Here is a 15,500-nt window from a genome sequence, read left to right as displayed (position 1 = left end):
AAGCTTATAGAAAGGTGGAAACATTCAGTAGCACTTGCTAGACTGGGTAAATCAAATTGGGTGAAATTACCCCAGATTTTTTAAAAGGCCAGAGAGGAAAAGATATGCAAAGGCATTGAGTAAGTTACAAAATAGATATGTGTCCATTTAGAGTGTATTCTATGGAAAACATGTATCTGGATTTCCTTTTATCTGTGTGAGAATTATAAAGGAAAAAGGAAGCGTGGCAATGGATGAGTGAAAAAGGCTGGTTCTTTTAACCAGGCAGGGCACCCAAATGGTAGCTGGTAACGATATGGAACCATAGCTCCATCTGCTGGAGAGAAGCAGACCCTCTCTTGCACCGTATACAAATAAAGCGACCCTCTCTGTATATATGTTAGTGAGCCACCCAGTATTTATTAAATACTCCTGTCTGAGAGGCAACACCTTGCCAGGCTCTAGGGTAGCAGTAATAAAAACTTAGATACATTCCCTGCTTTCACCTCACCATGCTTAGGTGTGATAGGCTTTCTGCTTTTAAGAAAAAGACTTCATTTTTGCATTCTGAGTTTCTCTCTTAGATTTCTCCATGGATGACTTTTAAGAAACCACGTAACCTCTTTCTGAGCATCATTTTCCTTATCTGTAAGATGAGAACGACTGTCTCTCCTACAGGCTCAGTTTAAACTTTATTGAATGCCTAGTGTGTATGGCAGCCATAGGCAGGAAGGGCATAAGATAAGCAGGAGCCTTGTTCTTGCCCTCACTCGGGTTAGAAAAAGAAGCTCTTACGAGATAAGTGAGAGGGCCTCATGAGAGCCCTGAGGAGGAGTGCCTGATGCAGACAGGAGAATGGGACTGGAGAGGGGTTGAGGCACGGTTTTTTGAAGACCTTATGCTTCACTTCAGTTGTACAAGGATGTTAAAATTAGCAAGAGGAAGATGAAAAGCTCTTCCAGGCTGAGGACTGGCATAAGCAGCAACATTGAGATGGGGGCCTACATGGCATATGTCATGGCTGGGTTGCATGAAGTGAGTGGCAGGGAGTGTTCAGAGATGAGGATTGGAGGAGGTTGGTGGGCCAGGGCATATTGGGTTTGTATTCTTCTTTAAGGGGCTTAACTTTGTGCTCAGTGCACCAGAGAGCCATTGCAGAGTTGAAGCAAGTTCTGGAGAGACACCTGGCTCCTTAGATCACTTGTTGGCTGAGTCTCCTGGATTTGGTTAAAGGCAGAGAGTTAGGAGGCTGCCACTGTAGACCAAGTGTGTAATCATGAGGGCTAGAATGGTAACAGGGCTAAAAATGAGAGTGAAGTAGCACAGAGGGACTAATTTAAAAATGAGTTAGGAGTTAAAATTAGCAGAAGTGGTTGGTTTGAAGGTAAGAAATCAGGGGTGACTGGGAGATTCCTAACTTGGGTGACTGGTTGGATAATGTTGCTGTACCTAAGAGAGTACATATAAAAGGAAGAGCTGGCTATGGGCATGGCAGGAGGGGGTGAGTGGTTTATTTAGTCATCTTGAGTTAGGGTGTCTCCATGAAAGCAGCCAGAAGACAATTTGATGCATGACTGCAGGTTCAAGAGAAAGGTCTGGCCGGTGTTGCTAATATGGGGGGAGTAGTGGAGCCATGAGAGATGGTGAGTCATCAGGGAGAATGTTCATAGTGTTCACAAGCAGGGAGCCAGGGTACGAATTAGGGAAGTTGCCACACCTAAAAGGCAGGCAAAGGAAGGGGATCCTACAGAGGAGACAGTGATGGGATGATTGGAAGGACAGGATAATGGCCTGGAGACCAAGGGTTTTGAGTTGAAAATGTCCAGGAGAGCACTGTTTATAAATGTCTAACGTAAGATAAGGATTGAAAAATGTGTTCTGGATTTGCTCTTGCCTAGAAGAATTTATCCGAAGAGAGGAGGAGGGGGTGAGATAAAAGCGAGAAGGACTCAAGATAGACTTCTCTTAGTCACCTCCCTAGGCATGTGTGCCCCCTTTGTTCATGACAACACCCTGTTTCCTTCACAGTGCGTGGTGATCAGTAAAGAATTGGGACACAAAGAAATGGCAGATGTTTGCCTCTCTGGATTTTAATTGCAATAACATAAGTTACTTTCTTGAAGAGAATTCCATATGCTGGGAATTTAGCTCACAAGACTTCCGTTCTTTTACTTCTCCCAGGAGAGATTGTGGCTGCTTTCCAGGGTTTATGTCTCCGGTATAGTACTATCCCTCATGGGAGTGGGGGTGGGAGGCCTCTTCTTACCCACAAACAGCCTTGTACTTCCAGTTTCCTTCTATATCCCACTCACACCCCTCAAAACAAAGTAAGTAAATCAAGGCCAGAAAAGTTCTCTGGCTGGAATTGTACATACGTTTAGTCTTGTATTTCAAGTCCAAACCCAACTCTGGTGGTCAGGCTTTAGAGTGAGCCATGGAGATGGAGCCTGTGTGGTGCCCCCAGGGGTGCTGGGCCAGAGCCCTGAAGTTTAGAGCTCACTGCCTACAGCTTGTCTTAGGTGAGCTCTTTCACCTCTCCAGACATCAGACTGCGTCCCTATAGAGTAGATGGAGTTCCAGGGTGCCTGTCACATCTGCCCTTCTACTGACAGTCGCCATCTCTCAATACTGCCAATACCCAGTCTCCATTGTTGGCATAACAAGCAAAGGTGAGGAATTGTTCTCTTGTTTTTAAAGATTAACCTCAGGTCCTATAACCAAGAAATGCTGTTATCATTCTTAAAATGACTGCTTTATAATAAATTTTTTAAGGGACTTTCTTGTAATATTCTCAATGAATCAGGGCAAGGAAGTCTTCATTCATGGAGGCGGAATCCTGTATTAAATGCTCCTGAGTTCCTCCATCTCTACCAAAGATCCCTTGATTAGTCTTCAATGGAAACTTGGCACCCAGGAGTCCTGCGAGGTGACTCAGTCGGATGTATGAGGCCTCATTAGCATTGGCCCTGCTCCTTCTCTGCACTGTGTGTGTCAAGGATATCTGGGACAGAAGGCTATTTCCCCTACTTAGCCTGCCAGAGTTTGGCCTGCCTGCCTTTAAACTGGGCTGAGCTACCAGGAGGATAAAATAGACTAGCTGTTCAACACTGACATGGTAAAGCATTCAGAGGAGACTTAAAAGAGGCTCTATTATTTCAAACATGTAGATACTATCAAGATCCAAAAGGGTGGAGAATATCTTTTTATGAAAGCTTCACCTCTTTCTATACTAATTATTGTTTGTTTTTCTAAATATTTTCTGCACAACTTTCAATAAATTTGTGGATGAATTTCTTAACTTAGTAAGGTACATAAAACAACAGGATATGAGTTATGACATTTAGGGGTGTTGCCTTATTGCTTCAGAACTTTGGGGTTATCGTGTAACATACCATGTCACATGACTTGACTGAATGCAGGAAAAAAAGCCCTCAATTTGGTTTCATTGGCTTAAATATAGCTCAAGGCAACAGACACAAAATTAAGATGAGGAAGTACTATACAGTATAGGAAACAGGAGCTTTTAAAGATAATCCACTGTAATCTGGAACTGGTTGCCCAGGCCCTGATAAATGAGAGAAAATAAGAGCAAAAGTACCAGAAAGGAGATTCTTTATTCTTGAGGTGAGAACAAGAGAGTGTAGAGGCTCATCAGGTAAAGTGCTCGGAATAAAGTGCTTTTGCAGAGGTGGGGCTGTGTGTGCAAAGTGATTAAGACAGAGGAGTGGAAGTCTGAGAGAAGACATCCATCGAAAAGACATTCGTCTAAACTTGCATATCCAGTAACAGGAACAGTCTTGGGTAAGTTGTAGTAGCTTTTAGCCATGCTAATTAAATTTTTCTTTTCGCTGCTGCAAAGTGTAATGGTTGTGGTTCTAACTTCCTGTGGGTGCATATTTAATTACTGAGTATATGTAAAAGTAACTTTATATTTTGTTGGTTTTAAAGTGGATGAGGAAGGGAGGCTATACCCTTATATTTGTAGAGAAAACATTAACAGTCTTGATAATGTTTTGTGCCATATGGTCCTGCAGAAGCATAGAGTGCTTTTTGTCATTTTATTACATTAAATATTTTTAACCCACATTCTGTGTAGGGTCTTAAAATAATCATATACTGTTTAGCACTACGGTTAGTGAGTATCTGTCTTGCCATGGTATGGAAAAAGCAACTATAACTACTTGAGTTATTTATTCGTTAACCTATATAAGTGTAAAAACCAGCAGGCCATTTTTAAAGTGACCTTAATGCACTAAATCTACATTTGTAAAACATTTATTGAGAGGTGATTATTCACCCCAAAAGGATCTTGTGCCTTACACATGATCTGCCTTACACAGTGTACTTCCTTAGAGATTTAAATGTAGTTATGAAAACATTTATTTTGCAGTCATTCTCCAGGAACATGATAACCTTGAGAGGAACATAGCTGTGATATAGAATAGGGTGATGTGTAAGGGACCTTCTTATTTTGTATGTTACATATTTATAGATATGTTTTTTATAAACACATTGTCATGAAATAAGCAATAGTTATAGTATTAAGAGAACAGATTTATTTTTTTCAGGGACAAGAAATAAAAAGTTCTAAAGGATGATTGCTTTGCTTTGGGTCTTGCAAGTTAATAGAAATTAACTTCAAATTAACTGCCTTGCAACAACAAGGCAGTGTACATGGCTCATAGAATAAAAAATGAAAAAGATACTTTGGATAAACATACATAAAGGTGGTGTAAAAAAAATTGCCCACAAATAACCAAGCATAATCAGACCAACATGAGTATATTGTCAAGTTTGGAGGCATAACCAAAAGTAGGAGTGACCTGTAATTCTCAGGGATCAGCACCATTTAGTTGATTCTTAAGTTGGGCTTTGAAGAATGAGTAAATTTCAGCACTTAAACAATGACGGGGAAGGGTATTCTTCTAGCGAGTTGGTGACATCTTCAGCAAAGGTCAGTTTTACTTCCTTGTTCAGAATCCTCCCATTGCCTTTTCACCTCGCCTGAATGGAACCTGGAATCCTTATTCTGGTCTGCAAGGGCATACTTGATACGCACCCTGCCCTTGGTTTCCTCTTTCTTTCAGATGCCATATCTCTACTGCCCCTTTCCACTAGACTCTAAGATTGATGAAGCAGGGGCTTTGTCTTCCATGTTCCCTCCTGTATCTTCAGTGCCTAGCTATAAGTGCTCAATAAATGAGTATACAATGAATGAAAAGAATTCAAAAGACATCTAATGTGCTAGGATGTAAGATGTGTTTGCAGGATAAGAGTGATAGGGAGTGCGCATAGATTACTGGTCTTGAATACGATATAAAGTTTTGGGTGATTTTAAGGGACTGGATATGGTAACATTGCAGTGTGAAGGATGGACCTGGAGAACTCCCGTTGCCAGACTACTATTGCAGAGATTTGCTTCTCTCTCTTTTGCTTTTTTTTTTTCTTAAATCTGCTCCCCTTCTCTTATGTTTTCTTTCTCTCACTAATTCTTTCCCTTACCCCCTGTGATTCTGTTACCATCTTCTATCTTTTCTAAAGGGAGGAAATCTGTCAGGAGTTGGTCCTTCTTCTCTATCCCCCAGCCCCACCAGGACCTGGAGTTGTTGTCCTCCTGTGGAAGGGGTCCTAGCGGTAGAATGAGATTCAGACGCTAGATTGCATTGATGCATAATAAACTTCTTTAAGCCAGACTGTCAAAAGGATTGGCATTTGTAATAAATAATAGCAGGTATTTGGGAAAAGTCAGGTGGAAAATAAGAAAATAGCATCATCCAAGAGGGGAATTCAGTCTTCAGGGTTGTCAGCTCAGCACACTGTTAGCAACAACTTGGAGGAAATCATAAAAAATTTTTCACAGATCAGCCAGAAATAAACTCCAGACTGCCAAATCAGGTGTGATTTCTTAGAGAAGTTGCTTTTCATTCCCTATGATCCTGTTTGGTCTGGTCAGTAATCAAAAGTCAATATTCAGTTTGATTTTACTTCTTTCTAAGACCATTATAAAAGTCTTCATTCATTGTGTATCTGATGAGACACAGGGAAATAAAGGATGTATCCATGCATCTTAGGAGAATGGAGTGCACACACATGAAGTAGCTAAAATTATAACAAAGCTACATTTAAATTTAGGCAGTAGCAGGATGCCTGGGTGGCTCAGTCGGTTAGGCATCTGACTTCGGCTCAAGTCATGGTCTCACACTTCATGGGTTCAAGCCCCATGTCAGGCTCTGTGCTGATAGCTCAGAGCCTGGAGCCTGCTTCAGATTCTGTGTCTCCCTCCCTCTCTGCCCCTTCCCCGCTCATTTTCTCTCTCCCTCCATCTCTCTCTCTCTCAAAAATAAATAAAAGATAAAGAATATTTTAAAAACAAATAAATTTAGGCAGTAGCAATGAGCTATTGATAACGATCCTAAGGAGAAAGTGAGCAGCAGCCAGAATTTTGACATAAATTTTAACGATTTGTCAATGTGTGGACCAGTGGAGAGGTGAAGGGAAGAATATGGCAGATAAATAAATGATGGAAATAGATAATACAACTGTGGGGAAGGGGACAGATTTTGCTAGAAAGCGCCCCACATCCCTGACTGGTAAGGGTGATTCTGTGGAAGTAATTAGAATGGAAAGGAAGGAAAAAAGAGTCTTGTACTCCAGACTTTCTGTGACTAACCCCAAAATGACTAAATCAGCAGCCGAACATACCCACAGGGTTTCTGAGACTCCAAGAAAGGGAAGTAACAGTCACTGAGAATGCACTTTGTGTTGGTAAGTGCTTAAATGTTTTCTTTCTATTGAAGTCCTTGAAACATTGAGGGGGTTTTATTATGACCACATTTATAAATGGAGACCTAATCTGTAGGTGAAGAAATCTGCCCTGGCTAATAAGAGATAGAGCCAGGATTCTAGTCCAGGCTGCCACTTCCCCTTGTTTTCTGGGATACATTTCTTTATTCAGTAAACCTAGATTGGTGCTATCCAATAAACACATGAGCCACATCATATGTGTAGTTTAAACTTTTCTACTAGCCAGTGCAAAATGAAACAGGTGAAATTTATTTTCATAATATATTTTCTTTAACTCCATATGCCAAGCTATTGTCCAAACTATATACATATCATGTAACATATTAAAAAACTATTGAGATATTTTACATTTTTGTGAGCTAAATCTTTGACATCCCAAGTCTGTTTTACACTTAAAGCACATCTTGATGTGAACTTAGCCACATTTCAAGTTGCTGCATGTGGCTACCAAATGAGCAGAAGTCCAAGAAAAAGGATTGAGGCTCATCCTGAAAAATCAAAGGTAGAAGCTCTGCCTTGAAGTCATAGGGAGGAATTAAGATGGGGCAGGAGAACAGCTTCCCCTAAGATGGAAAAACTGTGGAAGAAAGGTACCGTACATGGAAGGCAGGACTGCTTATTAAAGGAAAGTAAAGACGCAGAGCACAAAGCACAGAGTTTTGGAGTCACTGTGTTGTACACTGGAAACTAATGTAAACACTGTGTCTCAACTATACTTCAATAAAAAATTACTAAATTAAGAAAGTAAAAAAAATGTTTTTAATTAAGAAAATAAAGACATGGGGTGCTTGCCTGGCTCAGGCGATGGAGCATGTGACTCTTAATCTTGGGGTTGTAAATTCAGGCCCCATGTTGGGTGTAGATATTACATAAAAATAAAATCTTAAAAAATGTAAAAAAGAAAGTAAAGACATTACCATGTCATTTAAGACATATTATGGACTGAAGGGCCATTTATGGAGAGCAGTAAAGTCATACCAATCTTTATCACTACCTCCAGTAACGACCACAGGAAAACTGTGGCATTGAGTGCTAGATGCTGAACCATATTTAGCCAAGGGGATAACATGTTTTGGCAAATGGAACCACAGCTCTTAATACATATATTTTTATATATGCATGGTGTTGACAAAAGAATGTCTTCTTCCAAAGGCCTAATGCCTTTTTCAGATGGGAAATGTAATGTCCTGCTTTAGGAAATAACCATGAACAAACTACCTTATATGGGAATTTCCACAGACTTCAGCTCTACCTAGAGCAAGATAAATGATAGTTTCAGACTTCTATTGCAGCAAAACAGGAATTATTTTAAAATGTTCTTGGAATTTCCCCTTCATTCCCTTCCTGTGATTGTGCTGCCTACTTTGTTGCCTTTGTCCCACTTAACCCCTGTCTTTCAGTCTTTTCCTGTTATATTTACTTTACTTTTCTTTTCTTTTTTTTTTTTTTTTTTTTTGATGGTAAGCTGTGTATTAGGGTCATGTTCTCGGTTCTCTTACATCTTGGACTTTAATTCTTCTTCTTTAATTCTTTTTCTACACCTGAAAAGTGAAAAGGATGAATTAGAAACCTTCACCATCATTCACATCCTTCACTTTGCAGCTTGGAGACTCATTTTTTAAAATAATAGTGAATATATATATATATATATTTTAATTTTAGAGAGAGCACACAAGCAGGGGAGAGGGGCAGAGGGAGAAGGAGAGAATCTTAAACAGGGTCCACACTCAGCACAGAGCCCAACGAGGGGCTCCATCCCATGACCCTGGAATCATGACCTCAGCTGAAATCAAGAGTCTGACGCTCAACTGAGTGAGCCATGGCTGCCCCCCATGGTGAAATTTGTAAGTGTATAGTTCAGTGGCATTAACGACATTAACATTGTTGTGCTACCATCTCCAGAACTCTTTTCCTCTTGCAGAACTGAAAATCTTAACACCCCATTCCCCTCCATCCCCAGCCCCTGGCACCCCCCATTCTATTTTCTGTCTCTATGAATTTGACTACTTCAGATACCTCATGTTACGTTTAATCGTAAGCATTTGTCTTTTTGCAACTGGCTTATTTCACTTAGTGTAATGTCTTTAAGGCTCATTCATGTTGTTGTATGTCTCAGAATTACCTTCCTTTTTGAGGCTGACTAATATTTCATTGTGTGTATATATCACATTTTGTTTATTCATTTGTCAGCAGATATTTGTGTTGCTTCCACTTTTGTTTTGGCTGTCATGAATAATACTGCTGTGAACATAGGTGGACAGATATCTCTTGGAATCCCTGTTTTCAGTTTGTTTAGATACAGAAGTAGAGTTGTTCGGTCACATGGTAACTCAGTTATTTTTTGAGCATGACCATACTGGTTTTCATAGTGACTACACCATTTCGTATTCCCACTGATGGTGCAGAAGGGTTCCAATATCTCCACATCCCGAATGTTTGTTATTTTCCTTTTTTCTTTTTCTTTTTTTTAATAGTAGCCATCCTAATTTGTTTAAGGTGGTATCTCATTTTGATTTTGATTTGCATTACTCTAATGACTAATGATATTGAGCATCCTTTTATGCACTTATTGGCCATTTATATACCTTCTTTGGAGAAAAGTCTATTCAGGTCTCCTGCCCACTTTTTAATCTGGTTGGTTTTTTGGTTGTGGTTGAATTGTATGAGCTCTTTATAGATTCTGGATATTAACTCCTTATCAAATATATAATTTGCAAATATTTTCTCCCATTCCATGTGTTGTTTTTTAACTCTGTTGTTTATGTCCTTTGATGCACAAAAGGGTTTTTTTTTGCTTTTTTGGGTTTTTTTGAGGGCTTAACGAACAGCATTTATTATCTCTTAGTTCTGGAGGCCAGGTGTCTGAGATCAAGGTGTTGGCTGGGCTGGTTCCTCCTCAGAAGGTTACGGGGGAGAATCTGTTCCATGTCTCTCCCCTATCTCCTGGGGCCTTTCCTGGCAAGCTTTTGCATCCTTGACTTGTAGAATCATCACTACTATTCCTGGGTTTGTTCTCATGGCCTCCTTCCTGTGTGTATGATGCACAGAAGTTTTTAATGTTGATGTAGTCCCAGTTGTCTATTTTTACTTTTGTTGCCTCTGCTTTTGGTGTCCTATCCAAGAAATCATTGCCACATTCAGTGTCATGAAGCTTTTCCCATATGTTTTCTTCTAAGAGTTTTATTTGACCCATTTGGAGTTAATTTCTGTATATGGTGTAAGATTAAGAGTTCAACTCAATTTTTTTGCTTGTGGATATAAATTTTCCCACCACCATTTGTTGAAAAGACTCTCCTCATTGAATGGTCTTGACACCCTTGTCTAAATGGTCTTGACACCCATTTGACCATATTTGTGAGGGTTTATTTCTAGGCTCTCAGTTCTATACCATTGGTCTGTGTGTCTGTCTGGTTTTTTTTAAATTTTTTTTTAATGTTTATTATTTTTGAGAGAGAGAGAGACAGAGAGCAAGCAGGGAAGGGGCAGAGAGAGGGAGACAGAATTGGAAGCAGGCTCCAGGCTCTGAACTCTCAGCACAGAGCCCAACGCAGGGCTTGAACTCACAGACCACGAGATCATGACCTGAGCCATAGTTGGCCACCCAACTGACCGAGCCGCCCAGGTGCCCCTGTGTGTCTGTCTTTATGCCAGTTGCACGCTTGCACACTGTTTGATATTAGACTTTTATAGTAAGTTTTGAAATCAGTGTGAGACCTCCAACTTTGTCTCTTTCAAGATTCATTTGGCTTTTTGGGGTCTCCTGGAATTTCATATGGATTTTAGGATGGATTTTTTTCTATTTCTGCAGAAAAACATTATTGAGATTTTGATAGGGATTAAAGCCTCATTTTTGAATTCTGTAAAGTAAGGGGGTTATTTTTGCCCAGGAATTTAAATCAAGGCAGAAATTTCTACCTATAGCAAGATGTCAAAGAAGGCCTGGAGGATTGGGTATGGCCTTAGGCATCTATGGGTGGTGGGAGGCATATGCTGGAATAGTTCTGTTGGAGCAAAGATTAGGAACAAGGAATGATCTCGCATATACTTGCAGTAGTGCCTTAAAACATGCTTAAGGAATTGTGTAGGGGTCTTCACTCTCTGCTGCAGACACTTTTGACTTCTGATACCCTTTTTGACTTCTCTGTGACCCAGTAGTAGTATACTGAGTGGCTGACATTGCTATAGTAATTAATTATCTTCCCCACTTGGTTTCTAAATTTTTTTTTTCAACGTTTATTTATTTTTGGGACAGAGAGAGACAGAGCATGAACGGGGGAGGGGCAGAGAGAGAGGGAGACACAGAATCGGAAACAGGCTCCAGGCTCTGAGCCATCAGCCCAGAGCCTGACGCGGGGCTTGAACTCACGGACCGCGAGATTGTGACCTGGCTGAAGTTGGACGCTTAACCGACTGCGCCACCCAGGCGCCCCTTCCCCACTTTGTTTCTAATACGCTATTTAATTCTTACAAAAAGATTGTGAAGTAAACAAACATGTGCTGTCTTTGATGTACAAGCAAGGAAAGTGAAGACTTTGCAGAAAACTTGCTGGTGGCCATGTAATAGCTAGAATGGCAGAAAAGCCAGAGGGAGGCCTCAGGAGCCTGGTGCAGCCTTCCCTCTGTGGGGCACTTGGGCACCAAAGCCAAAGGGTAGAGATGTGATCACTCCTTACAGTGGTGGAGGCTTTATGGAAACCATCTAGTATAACACACTGGCTCCTTTGACTCTCTGCTGCCTGTCCTTAAGGGGACACAAAAGAGTGTGCTAAGTTGGAACAGTGGTTGGGGAAGGCGGCTCATTGTGGGAAGGGGATTCACAGTTGGAAGGAAAAAAAATGGCTGGCAATGAGGCCAGAAAGGTAAGTACGTTGTGAAGAGTTACGTTGTTAGAAGATGGGGGAGGGACAGTACATGGTTCCCCCCAACTGAAAAGGCACTTTGAGACCAGAAAAGGAAGCAGGTGGCTCCATACAGTTTACAGACTTTTATTTAGGGTAATTTACTGACAAGGGGGCAAAGGGTGGGGAGGATAGAGCAGAAAACAGTCCATGGCAGCTGCATAGTTATTTTCCATAAAGTCCAGATCTTAGTCTACAGATTTTATAGAGCAAGGGGACATGCAGAAGGGCACTATAGTGAGATCAAAGGGTTTGCACACACCTCAAAGGGCTTGCATGCACCTGACAGCTAACCTTTAATTAGATCTTGTGGCATCACCTGTGCGTCAGGAAGGGGGAGGGCTATGTTATATCTAACATAGAGAGGCCAAAACAAGCCTTACTGATCCCAGCCATGGCAGGCATTTCTAAGGTATGCATGTCAGTCTCCAAGGGGCCTGGAACATATAGCCCCCAAAGAAGCCATCATTTGAACTTGAACATGATACAGAGCCAAAGGGATGGGGTCAGTATTGTCAGCACTCTTACATATGTTGCATATGTTATGCCAAAGTCTTTAAACTGTATCCCATATAAAATAGACATCCATAGAAATCTTCTAAACTGAGACATGGTATGATCAGATTTGCACTAAGAAAAACTTTGATGGCAGTAGGGGAGAGGAGAAATATTGATAATGGTGATATTTATTTTGTATTTAACACTTAGTATGTGCCACTTGTCAACGTTAAAAATAAAATAGCCAGTTATTTTCCTAGGAAAATGAGTTTATCTGGGAATAGGATTGGAACTGCAATTTGGGACAAGTAAACTATGGCAAACCATAGGTAAGTCCAAAGGGACAAAGGGAAGCTTGCTTTTATTAGGTGTTAAGGGGAAATTGGGGAGGATTGTTGTGAACAAAAGTTCACTAGGGAAGAACAGGAGTTTGAGACTGTGATTGATTTTGGAGCAGGGAGCGATTGTCCCACTTTTTCTTAAAAGCCAGAGATAAAATTTCTATGGGAAAAGTGCCCTTTCTTGTCAAGATAAGAATTACCTTCCTTCTTCCTGTTGATTATGAGTGGTGATGGTGCGTTAGTGAGAGCTCCCCCTTCAGGGCTTCCTGCCATTTTCAGTGAGGTTTCCATGTGCTTTTCATAGGAGCTGTATGGGGTATGGCTATAACAATTTCCTTTTTAGAAATAAAAGTGGGGCACTGGGGTGGCTCAGTCCATTAAATGTCTGATGTCATCTCAGGTCATGATTTCACGGTTCGTGGGTTTGAGCCCCACATTGAGCTCCGTGCTTACAACTCAGAGCCTGGAACCTGCTTTGCATTCTGTGTCTCCCTCTCTGTCTGCCCCTCCCCCACTTGCACTCTGTTGATCTCGCTCTCAAAAATAAATCAACATTTAAACAAATTTGAAAAAAAAGAAAGAAAAGAGGGGCACCTGGGTGGCTAAGTGGGTTAAGCATTGACTCGATTTTGGCTCAGGTCACCATGGTTTGTGAGATCAAGCCCAAGTGGGGCTCAGCACTGGCAGTGTGGAGCCTTCTTGAGATTCTCTCTCTCTCCCCCCCTCTCAAAATAAAGAAATAAACATTTTTTTAAAGTGGGGGGCCTGGATGGTTCAGTGAGTTAAGCATCCAACTCTTGGTTTCAGCTTGCGTCATGATCTTGTAACTTCATGGGTTCGAGCCCCACATTGGGCTCCGTGCTGGCGGTGCAGAGCATTCTCGGGATTCTCTCTCCCTCTCTGCCCCTCTCCCCTCACGTGCTCTCTTTCAAAATAAATAAACTTTTTTTTTAAAAAAAGTAGCTATTAAGTATCAAAGCTGGGATCTGAGTTCAAGGCTGGTTGACTCTGAACCCAGCCTCTTAAGGAGAGTGAGGATGGGGTCATCAGCTGGGTATGCAGGACACTATGGGAAGGACCTTAGACATGTAAATATAAATGAAGAGAGAAATGGAAATGACATCTCATGCATTAAATCAACTACTTTTGGTGAGTGGGTTGGTGAGAAAGAAGTTGCTGAGGATGACTTTAAGAGTTTAGTTTGGGCATCCAGGTGACCAGGGACCCTCTTTTTTTTTCAGTTTATTTATTTATTTTGAGAGACAGAGACAGTGTGAGTTGGGGAGGGGCAGAGAGAGAGGGAGAGAGAGAATCCCAAGCAGGCTCCACATGGTCAGCACAGAGCTCAACGTGGGGCTCGAACCCATGAAACTGCAAGACCATGACCCAAGCCAAAACTAAGAGCTGGGCTCTTAACCCACTGAGCCACCCAGGTGCCCCGCCCAGGGACACCTTTGATCAGAAGGCCATATTGGGCACTGCTGTACAATATTTGGGGGGCAGTGGGGGCAGCTGGTGATAAATAGAATGTAGTGAAACATGCCAGTTATCTAATACCTTTACTGTATAGGTAGTGCTTGTGCAATTAATTTTACACAGGGACGTGTTTCTAACTAGTTAAGATTCACTGTGATACAATTTTTAGGTTTATTTCTCTCTAACCTGGATATTCGGGAAAGATGTTGATCTCTCGTAAAATTTGCTATTAAAAATACTGAATTCTAGGGGTGCCTGGGTGGCTCAGTCAGTTGAGCGTCCAACTTCAGCTCAGGTCATGGCCTCACAGTTTGTGGGTTCAAGCCCTGCATTGGGCTCTGTGCTGACAGCCTGGAGCCTGCTTTGCATTCTGTGTCTCCCTCTCTCTCTGCCCGCCTCCCCCCCCCCCCCACTTGTTTGTTCTTTCTATCTCTCTCTCAAAATAAACATTAAATTTTTTTTAATACTGAATTCTAAAGTACAAAATGAAATGAAACTTAATGTTATGTACAAGGTTTCTTTTTACTGTGTTCTTTCTGTTCATTTACTTCTGGGTTTTGACGTTTGTGTCTAGATCTTCATTTAGCTATTAATGGAATTGCAGCTGGTCTTGACTATTTAACCTTAACGTGTCTTACGTTGATCCTTCTCTCTTAAACAGTTTCTTTCCAATAACTCTCTCATACTTTTCTTCTTCTGAGTGGGCTTCCTACCAAACTGGCTTTTATGATTTTTATTTTTCCAGCTTTATTGAGATATGATTGGCATATAACATTGTGTAATTTTGAGGTTTACAGTGTGGTGATTTAAGACATGCAATCACCATTTTGTTGATGTTATGGTGAGAACATTAAGACTACTGTCATAGCAACTTGCAAATATATGTTGTTGTTTTTTTTAATTTTTTTTTTCAACGTTTTTTATTTATTTTTGGGACAGAGAGAGACAGAGCATGAATGGGGGAGGGACAGAGAGAGAGGGAGACACAGAATCGGAAACAGGCTCCAGGCTCCGAGCCATCAGCCCAGAGCCCGACGCGGGGCTCGAACTCACGGACCGCGAGATCGTGACCTGGCTGAAGTCGGACGCCCAACCGACTGCGCCACCCAGGCGCCCCAAATATATGTATTTTTAACTATGATAGTCATCATGCTGTGTATTACATACCCAAAACTTTCTCATCTTACACCTGGTAGTTTATGCCCTTTGATCAACATCTCCCCATTTCCCCCACCTCTCAGCCCTTGGCAAGCACCATCCTACTCTTCATTTCTATGAATTTGGTGTTTTTAGATTCCACATATAAGTGAGATCATACAGTATTTGTGTTTCTCTGGTTTATTTCACTTAGCAGAATACTCTCAAGGTCCACCCGTGAGGTTGCAAATGGCAGGATTTCCTTTTTTTTGTAAGCTGAATAATACTACATTGTATATGTATGCATACATATGCTACATTCTTTATCCATTTGTATCAATTGATGGACACTTAGGTTGTTTCCATG

At 41.2% G+C, this 15,500-nt stretch overlaps 1 protein-coding gene across 4 annotated transcripts in view; it reads left to right on the top strand.

Annotated features, from left to right (window-relative positions):
- Nucleotides 1-15,500, top strand: part of LIMS1 (LIM zinc finger domain containing 1) — a 155,917-nt gene that overhangs the window by 53,809 nt on the left and 86,608 nt on the right. Inside the window, exon 1 of one of the 4 annotated variants that reach the window (XM_043553184.1) lies at nucleotides 853-3,780. The exons of the other annotated variants lie outside the window; for them this stretch is intronic. The gene's annotated coding sequence lies outside the window, so the exon portion shown is untranslated. Of the gene's footprint in view, nucleotides 1-852; nucleotides 3,781-15,500 lie in introns of those variants that run through there. 4 annotated transcript variants of the gene reach the window in all.

Source organism: Prionailurus bengalensis, chromosome A3 (assembly GCF_016509475.1).
Source record: "Prionailurus bengalensis isolate Pbe53 chromosome A3, Fcat_Pben_1.1_paternal_pri, whole genome shotgun sequence".
Classification (NCBI taxonomy): domain Eukaryota; kingdom Metazoa; phylum Chordata; class Mammalia; order Carnivora; family Felidae; genus Prionailurus; species Prionailurus bengalensis.
This window is presented reverse-complemented; position numbering and strand designations above follow the sequence as displayed.